The sequence below is a fragment of the Adiantum capillus-veneris genome, chromosome 3 (genome assembly GCF_014529385.1).
Source record: "Adiantum capillus-veneris isolate H3 chromosome 3, ASM1452938v2, whole genome shotgun sequence".
NCBI classification, from domain to species: domain Eukaryota; kingdom Viridiplantae; phylum Streptophyta; class Polypodiopsida; order Polypodiales; family Pteridaceae; genus Adiantum; species Adiantum capillus-veneris.
Window position 1 is genome coordinate 2327485 of NC_140933.1, and position 23289 is coordinate 2350773.

A 23289-nucleotide genomic window follows, 5' to 3' on the forward strand; every position below is an offset into this window, starting at 1 on the left:
TGACCCTAGCCTCGCCCTTGCCCCTGACCTATCCTCGCCCTCGTCCGCTTTCCTCGCCATTCGGCGTTCACCCCCATCCACTTTTCCTCGCCATAGGCGTTCGCCTTTTGCCAAGCTAGCTTAGCATAAGTTTATCCTACGTGGATTTTACTTCTTTTTTTAAAAAAGCCAGCTGGCAGCGACTACCCCGTTTACCTTCAAACTTCACGTAATTTGTTTTAACAGCGACACTGCAAGTCAACACTGTCGCTAACGCCCAATCTCTCCTCCCATTGGTTTTCAACCCCTTCGCCAACCCATTACTGGTGACTTCCTGGCAAGGCGAATTGGCAAGCCCGCCCTACAGACAGGTCAGAATGACAAAGTGGCCAATCAACACTCAGATAGATCAATGCTCTAAAACTGGCAAGTTAGCGATACAGCCAAATCCCTCTTGTGCGTGTCTGCTTTGTTATATGCTCATTGTGGTAATGACTTCCATGTATCTCAATGTATCTAGTGTGGATTCAAGAAGTGGAGTCTCTTATGCTTTTGTGAGTCGATGTATGCTTTTTTGGACAGTCTCTTAGCTTGACTTTCTCTAAGACAGTCATTCCCTTTCCCTCGCAATTGTAATCACCAACAAAATGGTTCGCACTCAAAATAGGGAACAACACCTCTAGTCTGAGTAGGAGTCCTCGGCATCCTCCTCTAGGGAAAGCAATGAAAGCAAGTCACACTATGCACCGACTGAGAGCAATTGTCCACCGCTACAAAATCCTCCGATGAAGAGTCGCCCCAATCTACAGTTACTCCGGGCAAGGTGACCACTCTCCATGTGCCCCAATCTTTTGGTGTCATCTCCATGACACCATTGCTTATGATTTATCACTTATAGGCACCCAACCCATTACTCAAGCATGTTTTTTCTCAATAGCAGGTACTACACCTTGGTCTCCACAATCTTGCGGCAGATCTCTCTTGCACTATTTTCAATGCTTAATTGAGTGTTCTTTTAATCACTTTTCCAAAAATCAATGGGGTTACTCTTACAGTGAAGGATGTCGGGCGTGCTATGGGGATAATGACTGCACCTATACCTTTATTGACCACCAAAACCTTCTCCAATCTCTCCCCTGATGACATTGCTAGTGCATGCCAAGAGTTGTTGACACACTCGCATATGAAGTATTGTTGGGGTATAAAGCCCAATGTGGTCGTCCAGGTAAGTTGGCGGGCCGCCAGGTATGTACACATATTCTTTTGTAAAAACCTAATAAGAACTCACTATGCTCTGTACATTACAACAGAGCGAGTTCACCATATCGTCGTGCTCTTCTTCTCGCACTCTCTCTCGCATCACACTTCCGCTCGTACTCCTTCAAGATTGTCCTGTGTCTGAGGAAGAACAGGTTGAAATGGATAAGATTCCATATGCGTCTGCAGTGGGTAGTTTGATGTATGCAATGATTGCTACTTGCCCAGACATTGCATTTGCAGTGGGAGTAGTAAGTCGATACATGTCAAACCCAGGCAAGAAACACTCAATGCCTTTCCCTTCTCCATATTGAAACCTAGTCACAAGATAATTCACAAACATGGGAGCATCATCATTAGCACCTTCATGTGCAAAATCAAAGCTATCAATGTTCATTCTACTCTCTTGATTATTGTCAGCCATGATAACAAAATTTTATGTATGTACTTAGTGTATGCTTTGGCAATTCAAAACCTTAGTTGCCACTCCTCTTAGCCTTTGAAAATCGGCTCTTAAGTATCTACACCCACGGCTCAAAGTGGTTAATTATAGAGAATAGAGGAGTAGGTCTAACATAGCAGAGTTGCCAAGGGCTAGCTCCTTTCGGACTTCTTATGGCTCAATAATGGTAAAGCCGTAGGCAAGTCTAAAAAGACTCCATTATTCAGTCCAAAGCTCCCGAGGTGTGCACCATCCCCCACATAGTGGGCTTAACAAAACCGGTATTAGATCCCAATTCCACTTACTCTATTATAATTAACAACATCAACCATTTATAGGCTACTTAAGGGCCTCTCTTCTTAAGCAAGAAAAGAGAAACCAAATGCTCTGATACCAATGTAATGGAATTTGCCTATTCAATTTGAGAATAGCGGAATTTAATGAGAGTACTTTCAAGAAATGATTTTGTGAGCATAGCGGGTAGACATAATTGAAGATAGCAACATAATCATAGCAATTAGTTAACTTGGCATAGACAATACTTTTGCAAGAGAGAGAGTTTAGAGAACATGACAACAATTGAGGACCAGATTTATGTGGAGCCGGTCCCCCCTCCAATAGGCATTTGTATTATGATTTCTCCCATAAAGAGAGACTTGTTACAATACAGTCTTTGTGTTCCTTGTGACCTAGGTGATGCCATGAAGATGGAAGGCTTCATGCACCACAAACATAACATAAACTTGAAGAAAGCTTTAACTATCCCAAGCCTCAGTCCCAAGACCTCAAACACCTTCGAAGGTGGAGAGAGCTAGCAGGGAATGAGGGTAGGGAAGAGGAAGAAGAAACATTTCGTAAGAGAAAGAATTAGTTCCTCACTTATCATACTCTTGTTGCTAGCATACATAATAGCATAGTAATGAAGAAGAAGGAGATGGCAAGCTTAAGCATTGAAGCATGGCTCTTGGTTGGATTTGCACTCCATAGCCAAGAGTGTTGGTGTAGGCTCTCAACCTCTACTTGCTTGGAGAGGGAGCTCTTGCACTTTGCATAGCACACAATGAGAGTGATTGTGAGTGTGTGTGGGTGAGTATACCCCCTAGGCACCCCCCTAGCTTGCTTGGGTCGACCCCCCCTTGTAGCTCATGCCTGAAGCTCATTGGACCCCTCCAGGCCTAGCCAATCACAAGCAGGAGCCATTACAAGCAACATGGGTAGCCTTGGGACAAGTGTCCCCCTTTCCCCTTTGAGAGAGAGGACTTGATAAATGCTAAAACAATTAGATAATTCATGTAATTTATCATTGGACCCCTTTGAAGCTTAGCCAATAGGCTTCAAGCAACACATGAAGGTAACATGGGTAGGGGCCTGACATGTGTCCTTGCTGCCTCTTCAAGTTGGGGCTTCCCTTGTGTGTGTGAGTGGGTGTTCTCTCTCTAGCTCCTAGGAAAAGGGCTCGCCCCCCCTCTTGTAGGAATGATTTTGACTTTAGGTGATCAAGCACCTTACTCATCAAGCATGACAAAGCACTTGAACTAGGGGGTGTTCCCACAAGCATCTCAGGCAAGCTTCTCAAGGCACCTCAAGTACCTTAATCATGCAGTAAGTCAAGCACCTCAAGCATGGAGCCAGTCAAGCACCTCAAGCATCTTAATCAAGCACCTCAAGCATGAAAAACACCTCAAGCATGACAAGCACCTCAAGCAGGACAAGCACCTCGAGCTTGGGCCGGCTTCCCACCTCAAGCTCAGCCCTAGCTTACTTAAGGTCAAAAGGACTTTTACACACATTTATTGGAGGTCTTCAATGAAGCTAACCCTAAGGTCTTATGCTCCATTGGTTAGCCTTGCTCTTTGATAGACCATCTCCCTTTTGGGCCCCTTTACATTGGCCCCGTGTTGAGATAGATCTAAAAGCACATACCTATATCTTAACACTTGTTCCCGTTTATTCTCCCACATTAAGTGATCAATTTAATATGAGAAAATCATTTGGGTTAGTTAGATATTAGATTTTATGACATTACCTCTCTCTTGAAATCATAGTCGTCCTCGACTATGAGGTGGAAGAGATAAAGTCTTAGTCATTAGTCAATCGTACTTAGCGGGTAAAGGATCCCTTTTTACCCTATGACATATTTCCAAGATGGATGACTAATCCATTTGGTGCTTGGGAGACATAGCTGCCGCAAGCATGTCTGCTCTTTAGTCCATTTCATTCTCCCAAAGTAGAGTGACAAATTCTACTTGGTGTTTGAGAGACGTCGTCATCACAAACATGATTCTAAGCATGCATACTAGTTAAATTTGTGCACAATTAAAAAGAGGACTAGTCATATAAGACAAAAACATGAGTTATTTAAAAGAAATTTGTACATTTGCTTACTCTAATGTAGCATTGTAAGCATTGACAAGGTTCATACTATCCTTAAGTTGTACTCCTTGCATCCATTTAGCATCTTCAAAAGGATAATTTTTGAACTTAATAAGATACCGTCGGATAATCTTACCATGTCGTAGTACCTTGTCTTCATGCCGAAGGATAGCTTCGGGTTGTAGCACCTCTTCTTGGTCTTCAACTTCGGGAGGGTCTTCAATAATTGGTTCAATTGGTGGCTCTCCTTTGTAGGGCTTAAGTAAGCTTACATGAAAGGCATTGTGTATAAGCCAATGGTTGGGCAACTTGAGTTGATAAGCCGTCTCATTGATAGGCTTCAAGATTTGGAAAGGACCATAGTATCTTTTTGCTAGTTTAGCATAATACTTTTGATGGCCCGTAGGATTTTTGCCCGTCGTTTGCCTTAATCGAGCCTTAGGAAACTTGAGTAAGACCCAATCATTTTCTTTGAACATTAAGGCTCTTCTGTGCTTATCAGCAGCAGCTTTTTGCCTTTGTTGAGAGATGGCTATAGCCTCCCTAATCTTTTGAAAAGATTCTTGTAGGTCACGGCTATACTCATCGGCGGTGAAGATCTTCCCATGTACTTTCAGTAGCAAGGGACTTTTAGGTCTTCCTTCTATGATCTCGAAATGTGCTTTGCCCGTAGAAGTATGTACAGTATTATTGTAGGCATACTCTACTAGCGGTAAATACTTTTCCCATTGTGAGCGTTGATCTACTTCGGTAACATAAGTCTTGAGTAGATCGAGTATCGTAAGATTGGCTATCTCACTTTGGCCATCCGTTTGTGGGTGATAGGCCGAAGAGAAATTCAATCTTGTTCCTAGATTTTCAAAGAGACCTTTCCAGAAATTACTGGTCATTCTAGGATCTCTATCTGACACGATGGATGTGGGTAATCCATGGTGTTTGAAAATCTGAGATATGAAGAGAGTTGCCATTTGATGTGCCTTAATAGTCTTTTTGACAGGAATAAAATGTGCTTGCTTGCTAAACCTGTCGACTATTGTCCATATTCCTGTATTCCCATGGATAGACTTGGGTAATCCAAAGATGAAATCCATGGATATACTCTCCCATGGTGAATTTGGAATAGGCAATGGCTGGAGTAATCCAGGTTGCTTCCCTCTATCATACTTGGTCTTTTGGCATACTACACATTTTGAAACATACTCTTGTATGTCCACTTTCATGGTAGGCCAATAGAAATACGTCTCTACTCCTCGGAGAGTAGGTTGAATACCTCTATGCCCTGCATATGGAGGAGCATGGGATTCATACATAACCTTCTCACGAAGGGAATGGGTAACACATAGCCTATTTCCGTGGAGAAGATAACCATCCTGCAAGGTGAATGGTTCCTCTTTCTTCCCCAAAGCAAGGGTTGACATTATGTCTCTAAAGTCAGGGTCAGTAGCATACTCATCTATCATAGAGGATAGATCATTGTGAGTAGCTATAGACACCGCATTAACTTTTGGTCGTCGTGAAAGTGCATCGGCAACTTGATTGTGCTTACCAGCTATGTGAGCAATATGGAAATTAAATTGCGAAAGAAAATTTGCCCACCTCATTTGTTTGTCGGAAAGCTTGGTTTGCGTCATGAAATACTTGAGACTTTGGTGGTCGGTTCGTAGGATAAATGGAGTCCCCAATAGGTAGTGCTTCCATGTGTCTAGGGCATGTAGAACAGCTAAAAGCTCTTTCTCATAAATGCCCAAGACTCGTTCATCACCATTGAGCCTTCGGCTCTCATATGTTATGGCATGCCCTTCTTGAAGCAAAACTGCTCCAAGGCAATCACCACAAGCATCACATTGGACCTCAAATGGCTTTGAGAGATCCGGAAGCACGAGGACTGGTTGGGAAGTAAGCTTCTCTTTGAGTTTTTCAAAAGCATTTTGCTCCTTAGCAGACCATACAAACTTAACGTTCTTCTTGGTTAAGTCGTGTAGTGGTCCTGCTACTTGAGAGAATTTTGCTATGAAGCGTCTATAGTATGCACACATACCAATAAAGCTTCTTAGCTCATGTAGATTCCTTGGGTTAGGCCATGATTTTATTACCTCTAACTTTGATGGATCCATACGAATACCATCGTGAGAGATAATATGGCCTAGATATTGAATCTCTTGAAGGAAGAATTCACTTTTCTTTTGGTTGAGAAAAAGTTTGTTCTCCCTCAAGGCTTGAAAAATCACTTGGAGATGTTGCTTATGTTCCTCCAAAGACTTGGAGTAGATGATGATATCATCGAAGAACACTCCAGTGAATTTTCGATATGGTCTAAAAATTTTCTCCATCAAACGATTGAACGTAGCTGGTGCATTAGTCAAGCCAAAAGGCATGACTAGATATTCATAAAGACCAAATGTTGTGCGAAACGCGGTCTTTAAGATATCCTCATCCACTATCCTTATTTGATGATAGCCACTCTTAAGGTCAATCCTACTGAAGTAGGTAGAGCCTTGTAGCTTATCAAACAGATCTTCTACCCGAGGTATGGGAAATCTGTTTTTGATAGTGATATGGTTTAGTGCTCGATAGTCCACACTCATACGGTATGTACCATCTTTCTTTTGCACTAAAAGGACTGGAGAACAAAAGGGAGAGGAACTAGGCCTCACCATCCCTTTGTCTACCAGCTCTTGTACTTGCCTCATGATCTCCTCTTGTTGAGCTTGTGAGACTCGATAAGGAGGTTTGTTAGGCGGTGAGCTTCCTGGAAGGAGCTCAATACGATGGTCATCATCCCCTCGTTTTGGAGGTAGGTCCATAGGGATATCATCGATGAACACATCTTGGAATCCTTTTAGAAAAGTAGACAAGTCTAACTCTTCTTGATTCCTATCATTTTCATTTGATGAAACATTATTAGCTTTTAGAGACTCTTTGACATAAATCATGTACGCAGAAACTGAGCTCTTCATTGATTTATCAAAAGAAAGAGGATTTACAAGTGGAATAGTGCGACCACGCTCACTAGCATCTATATACATGTTCTTTCCCCTGTAGGTGAAGTAAATTCTCCTTTCAGGGAACTTCATGTTGGCAGCCATGCGATCAAACCATGGTGCCCCTAGGATAACATCCTGATGTTGGAGGGGAGAGATGAAGAAGTCTTCTTTGTCGACATAGCTTTGGACATGAAGCCTCAACTTCCCAATCAAGGGAGTAACGGAGGCTTGTTGTCCCTTGAAAGCTGCATCAGCTGTTACTATATCTCCCATCTCAAAAGCTTGAATGCCCAACTTGGTGGCCAACTCTATTGATATGAAGTTGAGAGTAGAGCCAGGATCAAGAGCCAGGATCAAACAAGATGAAGGCATCATGCTCTCTTACCTTTCCCCAAGCATAGGAGAGTGATGATCCTTTGCAATGAGCATCCTCTTTTGGAGCTTCGATGGTGGAAGCCCTAGGAGTCTCATTGAGAGTATTCTTCTTGGGGCAAGAACGATAGCCATGTCCTTGCTCCCCTCACTTGAAACACTTATGGTCCTTGCGAAAAGCTTCAAGCTCTTCAGGAGAGAGTTTGTTTTTACCTTTGTAAACTCCCTTCTCCTTGGACCGATTGTTGTTGTTGTTGTTGGAAGTGCCTTGGGAATTATTTTGAGCATTGGATTTCCCCTTTGCATCATTTTTATCTTTGTTTTCCATGGGCTTGACATTACGTGTAGCCCCTTGATGGAAATTGATGTGTGAAGCAACCATGGTGTGGTGGATTACTTCGGTAATAGTACCGGGCCGTTGAGAGTTGATATATTCGGCCATCTCTTCAGGTAATCCCGCACAGAATTGTTGTCTTTGCTCGGCAAAGTCTATCTTTTGAAAGACAGTAGCTTTGAGATGTAAATCCCAAAACTTATCTACATACTTGTTGATAGACTCATGAGAGAGGAGCTTCAAGCCGCGCCATTCGGTAAGAACTTTATCTTTAGTATCGCTTGGAAGAAATTGCTTCATGATGGAAACTCGTAGAGTTTTCCATGTCTTTGGGGCTTCTCCATTGCCACGAAGGCTAGCCCACCATTGACGAGCTGATTTTTGGAAGTGCATAGCTACATGGCGTAGCTTGGAGGACTCTGTGAAGCCCTCGTCCCCAAAGGCCGCATCAAATTGCTGGATGAAGGCCAACACTTTGTCGTAGCACCAAAGGTGCCATCGTAGGTGAGAAAAGAGATACTCTTTCCTCCCTCCTTGAACTTCTTTAGCTTTTGCGACCTTCGCCATGCAGGAAATGATTTGCGATGTCCTCCCCTCTTGTATTCTCTAGGAGAATAGCCATAACTTTCATCGGAAGAGAAGGAAGGTGAAGAAGAAGGAGAAGAGGGTGACCTCTTCCTAGCCCTTTTCTTCCTTTGTTTCCTCTCTTGCCTTTGAGAGTGATGAGGAGAAGGACTATGGGTTGCTCTTTTCCTCTTGGGAGGAGTAGGCGATCGTTTAGACCGCCTTCTTCGTGGAGCCACATCTTCAGAAGAACTTAGACTTTCATTGCTTTCTTTCTCTTTGGATTCCTCCTCTCGAATGGGAGAGAGTCTTCTTTTGGGGGTCTCTTCAAGAGGCCTCCTAAGCTCTCTCTCCTCTTGGAGAGGAAGGGAAATTCCATAAGCACGAAGTTGTTGAGTAACTTCGGCTTGCAAGGTAGGGTTGCCCATAGCTTGTTGCAACCTAGTCACGAGATAATTCACAAACATGGGAGCATCATCATTAGCACCTTCATGTGCAAAATCAAAGCTATCAATGTTCATTCTACTCTCTTGATTATTGTCAGCCATGATAACAAAATTTTATGTATGTACTTAGTGTATGCTTTGGCAATTCAAAACCTTAGTTGCCACTCCTCTTAGCCTTTGAAAATCGGCTCTTAAGTATCTACACCCACGGCTCAAAGTGGTTAATTATAGAGGATAGAGGAGTAGGTCTAACATAGCAGAGTTGCCAAGGGCTAGCTCCTTTCAGACTTCTTATGGCTCAATAATGGTAAAGCCGTAGGCAAGTCTAAAAAGACTCCATTATTCAGTCCAAAGCTCCCGAGGTGTGCACCATCCCCCACATAGTGGGCTTAACAAAACCGGTATTAGATCCCAGTTCCACTTACTCTATTATAATTAACAACATCAACCATTTATAGGCTACTTAAGGCCTCTCTTCTTAAGCAAGAAAAGAGAAACCAAATGCTCTGATACCAATGTAATGGAATTTGCCTATTCAATTTGAGAATAGCGGAATTTAATGAGAGTACTTTCAAGAAATGATTTTTGTGAGCATAGCGGGTAGACATAATTGAAGATAGCAACATAATCATAGCAATTAGTTAACTTGGCATAGACAATACTTTTGCAAGAGAGAGAGTTTAGAGAACATGACAACAATTGAGGACCAGATTTATGTGGAGCCGGTCCCCCCCCAATAGGCATTTGTATTATGATTTCTCCCAAAAGAGAGACTTGTTACAATACAGTCTTTGTGTTCCTTGTGACCTAGGTGATGCCATGAAGATTGAAGGCTTCATGCACCACAAACATAACATAAACTTGAAGAAAGCTTTAACTATCCCAAGCCTCAGTCCCAAGACCTCAAACACCTTCGAAGGTGGAGAGAGCTAGCAGGGAATGAGGGTAGGGAAGAGGAAGAAGAAACATTTCGTAAGAGAAAGAATTAGTTCCTCACTTATCATACTCTTGTTGCTAGCATACATAATAGCATAGTAATGAAGAAGAAGGAGATGGCAAGCTTAAGCATTGAAGCATGGCTCTTGGTTGGATTTGCACTCCATAGCCAAGAGTGTTGGTGTAGGCTCTCAACCTCTACTTGCTTGGAGAGGGAGCTCTTGCACTTTGCATTCACACAATGAGAGTGATTGTGAGTGTGTGTGGGTGAGTATACCCCCTAGGCACCCCCCTAGCTTGCTTGGGTCGACCCCCCCTTGTAGCTCATGCCTGAAGCTCATTTTGGACCCCTCCAGGCCTAGCCAATCACAAGCAGGAGCCATTACAAGCAACATGGGTAGCCTTGGGACAAGTGTCCCCCTTTCCCCTTTGAGAGAGAGGACTGATAAATGCTAAAACAATTAGATAATTCATGTAATTTATCATTGGACCCCTTTGAAGCTTAGCAATAGGCTTCAAGCAACACATGAAGGTAACATGGGTAGGGGCCTGACATGTGTCCTTGCTGCCTCTTCAAGTTGGGGCTTCCCTTGTGTGTTGAGTGGGTGTTCTCTCTCTAGCTCCTAGGAAAAGGGCTCACCCCCCCTCTTGTAGGAATGATTTTGACTTTAGGTGATCAAGCACCTTACTCATCAAGCATGACAAAGCACTTGAAAGGGGGTGTTCCCACAAGCATCTCAGGCAAGCTTCTCAAGGCACCTCAAGTACCTTAATCATGCAGCAAGTCAAGCACCTCAAGCATGGAGCCAGTCAAGCACCTCAAGCATCTTAATCAAGCACCTCAAGCATGAAAAACACCTCAAGCATGACAAGCACCTCAAGCAGGACAAGCACCTCGAGCTTGGGCCGGCTTCCCACCTCAAGCTCAGCCCTAGCTTACTTAAGGTCAAAAGGACTTTTACACACATTTATTGGAGGTCTTCAATGAAGCTAACCCTAAGGTCTTATGCTCCATTGGTTAGCCTTGCTCTTTGATAGACCATCTCCCTTTTGGGCCCCTTTACATTGGCCCCGTGTTGAGATAGATCTAAAAGCACATACCTATATCTTAACACTTGTTCCCGTTTATTCTCCCACATTAAGTGATCAATTTAATATGAGAAAATCATTTGGGTTAGTTAGATATTAGATTTTATGACAGAGTTCTTATTAGGTTTTTACAAAATAATATGTGTACATACCTGGCGGCCCGCCAACTTACCTGGGCGACCACATTGGGCTTTATACCCCAACAACCTCCCACTTAAAGTCTAATGTGGTACTTTAAGTGTGAGAGAAGCTACTATACAAGCTAATATACAAGAGATGTAGAGAAGTGATGTACTACCCTACACCTAACTACTTGCGAAAATGCGCAAAGCTCTCTAAGGGAAGTCCTTTTGTAAGTAGATCAGCAGGATTTTCTGTGGTGTGAACTTTGACAAGCTGAAGTTGCTTATCCTCGAGCATTTCCCTGATGAAATGATACTTCACATCCACATGCTTTGTCTTTGAGTGATAAACTGGATTGCGAGCCAATTGTATAGCACTTTTGACTATCACAATATAACACAGGCATCTCTTCTTTGATTCCCAAATCTGTTACCAGCCGATTAAGCCAAATTGATTCTTTGCATGCCTCTGATGCTGCAAAACATATTCAACCTCTGTAGTAGACTGAGTAAGCCAAATTGATTCTTTGCATGCCTCTGATGCTGCAACATATTCAGCCTCTGTAGTAGACTCAGAGGTTACGACAGAGGTTGAATATGTTGCAGCATCAGAGGCATGCAAAGAATCAATTTGGCTTAATCGGCTGGTAACAGATTTGGGAATCAAAGAAGAGATGCCTGTGTTATATTGTGATAGTCAAAGTGCTATACAATTGGCTCGCAATCCAGTTATCACTCAAAGACAAAGCATGTGGATGTGAAGTATCATTTCATCAGGAAATGCTCGAGGATAAGCAACTTCAGCTTGTCAAAGTTCACACCACAGAAAATCCTGCTGATCTACTTACAAAAGGACTTCCCTCAGAGAGCTTTGCGCATTTTCGCAAGCAGTTAGGTGTAGGGTAGTACATCACTTCTCTACATCTCTTGTATATGAGCTTGTATAGTAGCTTCTCTCACACTTAAAGTACCACATTGGACTTTAAGTGGGAGGTTGTTGGGGTATAAAGCCCAATGTGGTCGCCCAGGTAAGTTGGCGGGCCGCCAGGTATGTACACATATTCTTTTGTAAAAACCTAATAAGAACTCACTATGCTCTATACATTACAATAGAGCGAGTTCACCATATCGTCGTGCTCTTCTTCTCGCACTCTCTCTCGCGTCACACTTCCGCTCGTACTCCTTCAAGTATACCCAAAATCAGCAACTTTACTCCATTTTACAGTATTACTTTTTACTACATGCACCAGAAAAGACAGTAGCTCCTTCATCTCCAGTAATGTGTGACGCATTTTTTTGTCTTTGCCACTATCTACCCTATCCCTTTCACTATCTACTCTTTAAGGCATTGTATTACCTTTCTCAGCATCCCAGGTTAAAGTCTCTGAAGTCTAGGCCACAACTCGAACAAATGTGATTGGGGTCACTTTCGTGGCCACCTCTACCTTTACTCCACCCATTGTTAGTGTTGCAAGCGCCCAGTCACACGCTCCACTTGTGTCAGCAGTGCCACCTACTCCCAATGCAGGGGCATCTAGCTTTGGACAGGGTGACCCATTTTTCAACTTTTGCGGCCACAGATCGACAGATTAGAGATGCAAACAGAAAGGCAATTCAGACTATTATTGATGCAGCAATCTCTTTGCATGGCACTCACAGCCTGCATCAAGTCGTATATGATAGTACGCAGAAAATGTGCAACCACCTTCAGAGATCGATGGATAGGGATGTGTTTATTGCTCAAGCTCAATATGGCATCATAATTTTCACTAGACAGGTGCAAGATCTCAAACACATAGTCCAGACTTTACACATGCAGCTAAAAGAAGCAAATGATATGGTCGTGGCTCAAGAATTTCCCTCCGTGGTCAGTCAAGTATGCCCCTCCTATGCCCAAGCTCATTCCATAGCCATTTCACGACCATCTCCATCCTTGACAACTACAGCTCCAAGTTTTAATAATGCTGCTACTGTGGCACTCCAAGAGCATGCTTCAAAAGATCGTTTCGATGAATTCGCAAAGGAGCCAAACAGCCACCACCGACTATGAATTCTCGGCACCCGGGTTTGTCTTTCTCACAGTTTGGAGGACCCTCATTGGCCTCGCTCTCCTTTTCTTCCTCGTCCCATCATGCTCCCTTTTATAGCGGCTTTCTACCATTTGCTGCTCCACCTTCTCACCCTACCCACTCTGCTGCTCATGGGGCCGGTGCTCCCATATCCAGTGTACCCTTCTCAAGCATATGGCCACTACCCTCCACCATACCCCGGCCTCCATCTCCTTACCTGCTATTCTACTCGTCCCCACCTCCATCGTCCAACCACCAGTAGCTAGAAGCTTCTGGGCATCTTTACCCTCCAATGTACATACTGTAGTAGATCTCTTTCAGATTTTTCAGTGCACCAGTCTTCCGGACAATTAGTGGTCTTCTGGCGGGCAACCTATCTAGGATACAGTGTCACTTTAAACGAAAAGACAAGATAGTTACAATTGGTCGTGGGTTCATACTTAGTGGACTTGCCACATGGAATGAGTGGCGGTTTAGAGGACATCGTGGCCAATCCTTCTCCACCACAGTTTGGAGATAGATGCAACTCAACAATTAGAGATATTTGAGTTATTTATTGGGCTGCCCGTTTTTGTTGTATATATGCTCACAATTGCTTTAGTCTGGTCACACTGTTTTACATGGTTTTATGAGTCTACACCACACATTTTCACCCTCCCTCCACATCTTGAGCCTCAACACCCCCATTGTACTCGTGAGTTCTAGGCTTGGAGAAAAATGTATTACTAGCCAGAGTCTATATAGGTTCAGTTGAGTTAGTTGAGTCCCATGATGTTCAGATTCTACTTTTAAGTCACTTTTTTGCTCTGCTTTTCATTGTCTACACTATTTTCATTCTGTTGGAGTGAGATTTTCATGCACATTACACTGAGGAGCACCCACAATAAAGAGCACGGCGCACTATTCACCCTACATCACCCAACCTTGTATTGACACACACCTTCTAGGAGAACAAAGGTATGCTTTTTTTTGGATTTATGATAGTGAAAGTGTGTGTGTGAGTGTGTGTGTGTGTGTGTGGCTAACAAATTGTCTGTTTGTTGCTTTTTGCAAGTTTTGCTCCAATTTTGAAGGCTTTTTGTGCTCCCATTGTTCAAATGTTAGTGCTCTTTCTTTTACTTTTGCGCGCGCGCACACACACACACACATATTACATTTGCACATAAATATACACACTACGTGTACACACACATATTTACACATAAATTGTTATAATTTATAATCAATTTTCAAATCAAATTCTTAATTTATTAATTTTGACAAAAAGGTTCTCTTAAAAAAAGTAATGGAAACTTATTTAACATGAATATTTAGTTAAAAGAAGAAGAATTGTTGCTTTATTTATGTTTAGATGTATTTAAAGGTAATTATTTTATATTTTTTATTTTATTTTAAGTTCAATCGAGTAGAGATATCAATAGTTTATGTTAGCCATAGGTTTATGTTGAAGATTTATCGTAACCAAATGTAATTTTAATGTTAATGCTAGTGTTAGGATGCTTTAGGTTAGAGATATAGTTTTAGATTAAAGTGTTAGTAGTCTGCTTAGAACTTGTCGCTTAAGGTTGGCCAACCGTTTTAGTCAGGTTAGAAGCTAGTCTATGGTTTAGAGTTTTAGGCTACATTCTTAGTAGTTCGTTTAGAACTTGCCACTTAGGCTTGGGCGTGTAAAGTTTCTTAGGTTTGGCAGCTTTAAATCGTGTTAGTGTGGCATTTGGCCATTTCAATCTGCTTATTAGGGATAGTCGCTTAGGATTGATGGCTTTTGGTTTGGCCGCTAGGAATTTTAGGTTAGAGTGTTAGGGTTTGGGCATCTAATTAGTTCGTTAAGAACTTGCCACTTAGGGTTGGCCAGTTGTTTCAATCGACTTAGAGCTAGCCACTTAATCCGTTTGACCATCTTAATCTATTTAGAATTTGATGCTTAGGTTAGAGTGTTAAGGTTTGGCCATCTTAGTCCATTTAGAACTTGTCACTTAGGATTGGCTAGTTGTTTTGATCGGTTCACAGCTAGCCACTTAGGATTAGTGGCCTATAGTTTCAGTTCTTCTTGGTTTGGCTATTTTTGTCGGCTTAGAGCTAGCCGCTTAAGGTTAGTGGCTTATAGTTTGGCCATTAGGAGTTGTCCGTGAAGAGTTGCTTAGGGTTGGCCTCTCTCAATCGAATTATGGCCGCATTGGTTTGGCTATTTCAGACCGTTAAAGGGTAGCCGCTTAGGGTTAGTGGTTTTTGGTTTGATCGCTAATAGTTGGTTGTGTTTGGTCCCTTATAGTTGTCCATGTAAATCCGCTTAGGTTTGGCTGCTCTAAATTGAGTTAGGGTAGTATTTGGCCATTTCAATCCGCTTACGGCTAGCCGCTTGGGGCTAGCTGCTTAGGGTTAGCGATTTTTGGTTTGACCACTAGGAGTTACCTGTTTTAGTCTGCTTAGGGTCATATTGATTTGGCTATTTCAATCTCCTTAGGGCTAGCCGCTTAGGGTTAGTAGCTTATGGTTTGGTCGATATGAGTTGGCCGTGTAAAGCCGCTTAGGTTTGGCCGCTCTAAATCAGGTTAGGGTAGCCTTTGGCCATTTCAATCCACTTCGGACTAGCCACTTGGGGCTAACTGCTTAGGGTTAGCGGCTTTTGGCTTGGTCTAATAATCGGCCATGTTTGGCCGCTTAGGGTTGTCTTGGTAATGCCACTTAGGTATGGCCGCTCTAAATCGGGTTAGGGTAGCGTTTGACCATTTCATATTTGCTTAGGACTAGCTGCTTAGGGTTAGCAACTTTCATTTTGGTTGTTATACTGGGTAAAGCTGCTTAGGGTTGCCAGCTTATGGTTGGCTATTTTAGTATGCTTTAGGCTAGCCACTTAGGGTAGCAGCTTATGGTTTGGTCACTAGGAGTTAGCCTCGTTTGGCCGCTTAGGTTTGGCCGCTCTAAATCGGGTTAGGGTAGTGTTTGGCCGTTTCAATCCGCTCAAGACTAGTTGCTTGGGACTAGCTACTCAGGGTTAGCAGCTTTTGGTTTGGCCGCTACTAATAGTTGGCTATGTTTGGCCGCTTAGGGCTGATCGTGTAAATCCGCTTAGGTTTGGCTGCTCTAAATCGGGTTGGAATATCATTTGGCCATTTTATATCCATTAATTGCTAGTCGCTTAGGGTTAGCAACTTTTAGTTTTTTCGCTAGGAGTTAATCAAGTAAAAGCTACTTAGGGTTGACAGCTTATTTAGTCTGTTGAGGGCTAGCCGCTTAGGGTTACCAGCTTAGGCTGTGTAAAGCCGCTTAGATTTGGCTTCTCCAAATCAGATTAGGGTAGTGTTTGGCCATTTTAATCCGCTTAGGGATAACCGCTTAGGACTAGTTGCTTAGGGTTAACAGCTTATGGTTTGGCCGCTCTGAATTGGATTAAGTTAGCATTTGGCGATTTCAATCTACTTATTTCTAGCTATTTAGAGTTAGCGGCTTTTCATTTGGTAGCTAATAGCTGGCCATATATGGCCACTTAGGATTGGCCGTGTAAATTCGCTTAGGTTTAACCACTCTAAATTGGGTTAGGGTAATAATTAGCCATTTTATATGCACTTAGGGCTAGCTGCTTAGGGTTAGTCGCTTTTGGTTTGGCCATTAGGAATTGGCTATGTAAACTTTGCTGATGGTTGGCCATGTAAAGCCGAGTAAGGTTGGCTATCTTAGGACCTTTTTATTTTGGTTGTTTCAATTGAATGAGACCTAGCCTCTTAGGAGTTGGTTTGGTCGCTAGGAGTTGGCCTTCTAAAGTTGCTTACACTAGAGATCACATTTTAGAAATAAACCAAAAGGCAAAGGGGTTTTTCCCACTACATGCATTGTCATGTAGACATGACTGTGCACATATGTCACACCTATGAATATAGGCATTGACTAATAAAGACGAGATTATAACCCGGCGGTCCTAATCTCCGTGCACCTCTAGACTGAGGTGTGCGGGGATCGAGCATGGCTAGAGAATGTGAGGTAGTTTACGTTGTGCCAATATAGAAGCTCTAAATTTTTTCCTAAATCCGCTTTATGGACACATTGGTTTGGTTGTTTTAATTCGTTTAGGACTAGCCACTTATTAGGGATAGCGGCTTTTGGTTTGGGCGCTGATAGTTGGCTTTGTTTGGCTACTTAGAGTTGACCGTGTAATGTTGCTTAGGTTTGGCTACTCTAAACTGGTTCATTGAAATATGTTACATGTTATATAATGTAATAACAGACTGCACACTATTACTTGTTTAATTTGTTGTGTAATCTCTAGATTAATTAATGGGTGATAGGATGGCATGTCCTTGTGTGCTATGTAAGCATCAAATCTTTCAAAAACAAAGGATCTGTGATCAGCAAATACGCAAGAATGGTCTTTTCCCATAGACCAACTAAAAAATATGTGTTATCAATGTCATCTTCAAGAGACAATATGTCAACCCCGACTCCTAAATATTGCTCCAATGTCATTACGAACGCAACAGAGGAGGTGAATATCTCCGCTCTCTTGTGCCAGTTTCAGGATGAGGGAGAGGCTGTCGACTGAAAGGCGTTACCTTGACGAGTATGGTTCATGTATATGTTTTCATTGAGTATGGTTCATGTATATGGTTTCATTGAGTATCGTTCATGTATAGCTAGTCATGTTCATTGAGTTATGTTTATGTATACTCAGTTCTGGTTTTGGTTATGATTATTAACATTGTTATGGTTCTGGTTATGATCGTGGCCATAGTTATGGAATTGCTCTTGGTTATGGTTTTGAAATTTTGTTATGGTTATGGTTTTGGCGTTGGTGTGGGCATTGGTATAGGTCCATGCACTTTCCAACGATAATTTAGATGCTTATTACAACTCTCATTCTAGCACTTATACCAACGCTCAAAATATCGACGGTACGTTTTAACATCTATACCGACGCCTTTGAATTTCAAACCCCGTTTATTTGCATCGATATACACATCAATTCTTGCGCCACGTGTTGTAGTGTCTTTTCCTTTCATACTCCTCCTTTCCACGTAAAACTATCCACCACTAATGAGCTCTCTAAGAGAGAAATGTGTTTGGTATATCCCTCCCACCCACCCAACCCCCCCCCCCCCCCCCCCCCCCCCCCCCCCCCCCCCCCCCCCGCGCGGGGGGGGGGGGGGGGGCAATTACCTCTAGGATGGTAAAGTCATGTATTTTATTGCAATTTTGGTTTTAAAGTCATTTTGAATGAGGATTCTCAATTCCAAACTTTTAGGTTTTCCATAATAGGTGTCCTAAGACTTGAGGGCCACTACAATGTTTTGGGTGGGCTACCAAGCCTCACTCTATCTTATTGTTAATATTACATACTTGTCAATTTGTGGGATGTAGCTAATATGCATAATACATGGAGGCTACAAGAGGTTGCAAATCTCTTGAAAAATACAATCAATCTCAATCTACTCAAATGCAACGCTCAAGTTAGACAATGAAAACTAGTCATCACATCTTCAAGTAAATCATGATAGTTCACTACAATCCAAAGCTCCAAGTTGTGCCAAACTTATAGGACAAGTATATGGGTCTAGACACACATACTTAGGATCTCAAATTCACTTTTGACTACGTGCAAAAAAATGATTATTATGAGCAGAGGGCAGATTTGACAATGGATAATATAATCCACGGACCATTGTCAGTTTTGCAAAACGGGGGGCGGGGAGGGTATATAAGGATGGAGTATACTAGCTTACTAGATTGAGTTTTAGCCGTTGGTAGAGCTCGAAGATGCTTGAAGGTAGAGGTAGACTAAGGATTCATGTATGTAATATACATTATCTTTTTGTGATCAGGTAAACAAGATAATAAGGAGATTGGAGAAAGATCACACATTGTAGGATAGAGGCAAAACAAGGTTCCTAATGTTATTAAGGATAACAGAAAGAAAGAAATTAAGTATAGCATTGGGTTCTTGAGATTTCTTCTTAAGAAAGCTGGTTTGCATGTGTTCCTACTATTTAGGCACTGGGTTAGCACTTACAAGAAATTGTTTGGATTAAATGATTTTGGCTTCAAAGGCATATTTTTTGCAATGAAATATCAATAATTGATGAGAAAAGAGGCTATTTAGTGGTAATTCTAAAGGTTTTCATCTTGTGTCACCTAGCAAGTGTGTCGATAACTAAGACAGAGGAGTACTTTCCCATCTTTGTGAGAAGTAGTTGACCTTGTCATGGCATTTAATTGTAAATTAGTGAAATTGCATTCATAGTAGTCATACTAGATTACTACGTGAGTGCTATACAAAAGTATGGTGGAGAGTTGACAAAGTGTCTCTCCAAAAGTATGGTGGAGAGTTGACACAGTTTCTCATCATCATACGCTTCATGTCTATGCTTGACTTGTATATCAAATACGTCTTCCTTAGGCTTATTAGACTTGCCACCAATCTATGGATACAAAACCTGGGATGCTTTTAGGATATTCATTAGCCATGATAATTGACAAAAAACTATCATTGGGTGTATCGAACATACAAATTCTTGCAAAAGGCCACATGCCTTCAACACGTAAGCATAGGTGATCATATTTAGAGAAAGGCCATTCTTCGCATAAGGTTAAAACAAGCCAAAGCTTCCTTGCCATGGCCATGTTGGGCATATCCAGACATTACATGTTTGAGACACAAAGATCATCCATAACTTTATGTTCTTTATTAGTAAGGGCTTCACATTTTGCATACACATAGTCCAAAGCATTGTCAAGCGACACATGTTTCTTCAACAGCCTCAATCGAGCAATCTCAGGGTGGATTTCACCACCCATGAAAAGGTCTTACATGAGGCCACATACCTTCAAGATGCAAGCATAGGCGATTGTGTTTGAAGATATTACAATTTATATCATACTATTTAGACTTGTGCATTGTGTTTTATTTTAACACTTAAGGATTATCTAATATTATATGGTGTGTTGTATCGTACAGCAGTAGGTACATTTTTTGAGTGCGGTGTAATTGTTCGTACACCATACAGAAACTTCCATTGCATCTATAGCCTAGAGCTTCCTTGCCACAACCATGTTAGCCATATGCTGCAATCTATACATTCTCAAGGGGTAGGAAGCTTGTCAAGAGATTATTATAATTTTGTACGGGCTCAGTATAGGTGATAATAGTTGGAGAAAGGCCATCCGTGTGCATCTAGCTAAAACAACCAAGAAGCTCCTTCTCATAGTGCAAATCCTTCAATCAACACATTTGGGGAAAGGCCTTCCCTTCACATTCAGTTAAAACAAGTAAAAATCCCAAAGCTTCCTTGCCAAAGCCATGTCAGACATATCCTACCAAAAATCAACATTTTGAGCAGCAAGTTGAGGAGGAACTTTATGTGCTTTCGTAAGGATCCCACATTTGACATACATATCAACCAAAACATTGCCAAGCATGAGACATTTTTTCAACCACCCTTGATCTCAAAGTGAAATCTTTCATTCATGTGAAGTTCTTTCATAAGGCCACATGTCTTCAAGGCGCAAGACAGGCCAACCCTTCACGTATGGTTAAAATAGACCAAAGCTTTCTTGCCACAACGCACCTCCGTTGACCCATAGCCTTTGGCTAAAGTATGAAAGCCAATTTTTGTAAAAGCTAAGTCAAGCTTTTGGATAAAAAGCATACGATGTTTCTGCAGAGCAATGTGTACTCTCCTTTCTCAAGCTCATAACTCCCTCGCGAATTGTCCGTTTGAAGTGCCCTTTGCTTCATCGCATTCATTGGTAGAAGCTCTTCACGGCATTGTAAGTCTCTTGTAGTGAAATTGTGTTTTTGTTGCAACTAACCTCCATGATAGGTTGGGCACACTCAGAACACCTCCTCTATGTATTTCTTACGTACTTTGATAAATATTGTGCGAGGTTGCTATCAATTGTATATGTTTGGTATTTTGATGGTTTTTGCTTGTAATGGACTAGGTTCAAAGAAGTGATCTCGCGAAACTCGCCAAGAAGCCTGAAAACCAATATTGATTTGTTGATGTATGTGACCTTTTTTCAACGTTACAGACTTGGTTATTATACTACGTATACTAATTTCGATTGATTTCAAGTAGCCTTTTATATAAGGAGCTCGTAGACCATCACGATATGTTAAAACTTCATCTCGATTTTCCATGGCAGTAAGTATTTCACTTTCTCCATAACTTCCTCGTTGCATATTATAGCTTTTGTAAGTAACAGAAATAATCAATGACTAGTTATGCAAAGAAGAGTGGTTGCCTTTTCTTTGAGAGAGAGGCGAGCTAGCTTGGAACCAAGCTAATGAACTTTCAAAGATGACAGGAGACCATAACTTTCTACCTCTTCTTGATGAATTAGGAGGGAGAAGGAAGGCCTCTACTCTTGATAATGGCTTTGAAGATTGAAGTTTGCATCAAGCCTAGATCAAAAGTTTTAATAAAGTGTATTGAGCGTATAAAATGTGGAACCCGTCCAAAATCTCATGAAGCCCTTGGTAAAAATTCTATCTGAAATGATGTCTCTTTGCAAGCAAAGATCATTGAAATGCCAGACTTGCACCAAAAGAGGAGGGTATTGTGGGCAAGTGTGCAACAATAGATACTGAACTATAAACATGGAGGTCTTACCTTGCAGGTTCGTCGCTTATTGGAATCCACCTTGTGTCGGCTGGGCTGACCAGAAATTAAACGTCTTACCATGAAAACACAAAGACTTGCAGAGAACGGCAAGATCAAAGCAAACCAAAGACTTTCAGAAACGACTTGCAGAGAAATCAAACACAGACTTGCAGAAATCAGGAAGTCCTACCGTGAAAATTCCACAGAGATGAAACATACGCAAGGTGAAAACAGACCGAGAACTATCAGAAAAATCAAACATACGCAGACCAACAACTTGCAAAGAAATCAAACATGTAGACCAAAGACTCAAAAGTCACTGCCATGAAAACGCAAAGACTTGTAGAGAGATGAAACATACGCAGACCAACGACTTGTCGAGACGTCAAACGTGTACTACCATGGAAACGCAAAAGCACTCCTCTTGCTTGAAGCGTGCCTCAAGAATGAGAGGGCCGCAGTTAAATATTATAGGACAGAATGTTATTATTGAACATTTGGTGACTAATAGGGACCAGAATCTTATCTAAGAGTTAATTGATCACAGGAGCTCCTCAGTGCCAGCTTCCAACAGGTGAATGCAAGGTAAGGGAATTTTGATGTTGAAAAATGGTGAGACCAGTACAAACAAAGCGGAACTTGGTTAAGGGAATCGGCGAGGTCCCATGGAACATGAAAGCTTCAAAGCAACATATTATGTTATGTGAGCTGCCAACGGTGGTGTTGATCACTTGAGGAATTGTAGAGGTTGAGGAACCCAGGAGTGCTCACTATGCATTACCACAAAATGCATGGAATGTTGATCAGATTTCAACAATGGAGAGAAGGTATGGCGGAAGAAGACAGAGGATAAGGAGGGAACCATCGGTGAAGGACAACAAGAGGTAGCACTGTAGCCGCTGAATTCACCTCCAGTAGAGGACAAGCAAAGCGGCATCAATTCGAGGGATGAAGTTTTAACATGGTTAGTGGGTTCTTCGAAGCAGAGAGCATCTGAAACGGTGCCAACAGAAAGAAACAACTTCAAATGTAGCTGGTAACACGATAGCTTTCAAATTTCCCTCTGCATAGGCATCTAGGATTCACCCTCAAGTTGGATGTAGAAGAAGTTGAATGGGATAAAATTCAATTAATGTGCTTTATCATGGGGACGATAGCTCAGTTGATGAGGGACCTGAATAGAGTCATCAAGGCTGGTGTATAGCTTTAGGGGGATGTGTGGTGTTCGTGAGTGGGTGTGTGTTCTTTTCAGTCACCTCAATAACAAAGACACTGCTTTACAAAAGATGGCTTTTGAGTGCTTCGTCAACCAAAAGATTCAAGAAGCTATACGTGCATTCACATTTGTTAAGTAGAAAGAATTTGGTGCTCCCAAGAGACATTTTGGAACAATTGTGAGTGGGAGGGAACGCTTTCTCGAGGAAATGGAAAAAACATAGATCATAAGAAACATCTGATTTGAATCATATTTTCCAAGGAAAGATATTTCTCGTTTAGAAGGGAAAAATGCAAGGAGATTTGTCAAGAAAGAAAGGGCAAACTCTTTTAAGTCCGACCATCTACATGCATGCCTCCCTAGTTACATCCTTAATTTGATATATGCAAGAAGAGAGAGAGCACATTTTTTTGTTCCCAGGAGGATATAAGCTTGTGGAAACGTGTAAGCACAAAAGGAAGAGATTGATTAGGAGTTCTTGACACCCTATTAGACCATATGTTCCTTTTCAT